We start from the raw sequence: 783 nt of genomic DNA, 5'->3' as shown, positions 1-783 counted from the left end.
TCCGGCTTGAACCTCTGGAAGTTCTCTGTCAATATACTGCTGCAAACGTTTCTGAATTATCTTCAGTAAGATCTTACTTGCATGCAATATTAATTTTATTGTTCTATAATTCCCACAAGTGTGTTGTTCCCTTTTGGTTTTCTAACTCCAGGTCTTTGCACATTTCTAACTCCAGGTCTTTGCACATTTATAGGAATTGGCTTTGTCTGCTCGAGCTGCTCTTTGAAATCTGCTGTTCAGCTCTTTTATCTTGTCATTTCTTCCATTTCCTTTAGCTACTCTCCGTTCAAGGGCAAGATTCAGAGACTCTTCTGTCATCCATTTTGGTCTTTTCTTCTTTTCTCCTCTTTTTAATGACCTCTTGCTTTCTTCATGAATGATGTTCTTGATGTCATTCCACAATTCTGGTTATCATAGTACATCTTTTATCTGATAGGTTTACATTGTAGCTATTCTTATAATCTCCATGTTGCATTGTTTGTGGAATTACATTATTGAGTTTATTCCCTGAAAATATCATATATTTAACTGTTATGATTGCTCATGTTGTTGAGTTTTCTGGTCCTCCCTCTCTCTTATTATTATTTTTTTCCCTTGTGTATACTTTTGAGTATTTGTTTAGTGTTCTTGCCTTTCCATTTATAAAACTCTCTTGAGTAACACTTGCTGAATTTGTCTGCTAATTGAAAATTCTCAGAATGTCTGTTTATTTGAGAATATATTGATTTCCCCTTGTTTTTTGACTAACAGCTTCACTGAGTGAAGAATTCTTGGTTGGCTATT

This window comes from Orycteropus afer, unplaced genomic scaffold, assembly GCF_000298275.1.
Source record: "Orycteropus afer afer isolate SDZICR_OR568_19922 unplaced genomic scaffold, OryAfe1.0 scaffold00119, whole genome shotgun sequence".
In the NCBI taxonomy this organism is placed as follows: Eukaryota; Metazoa; Chordata; class Mammalia; order Tubulidentata; family Orycteropodidae; genus Orycteropus; species Orycteropus afer.
The sequence above is the reverse complement of the archived record's forward strand: the minus strand, read 5'-3'. Positions refer to the sequence as shown.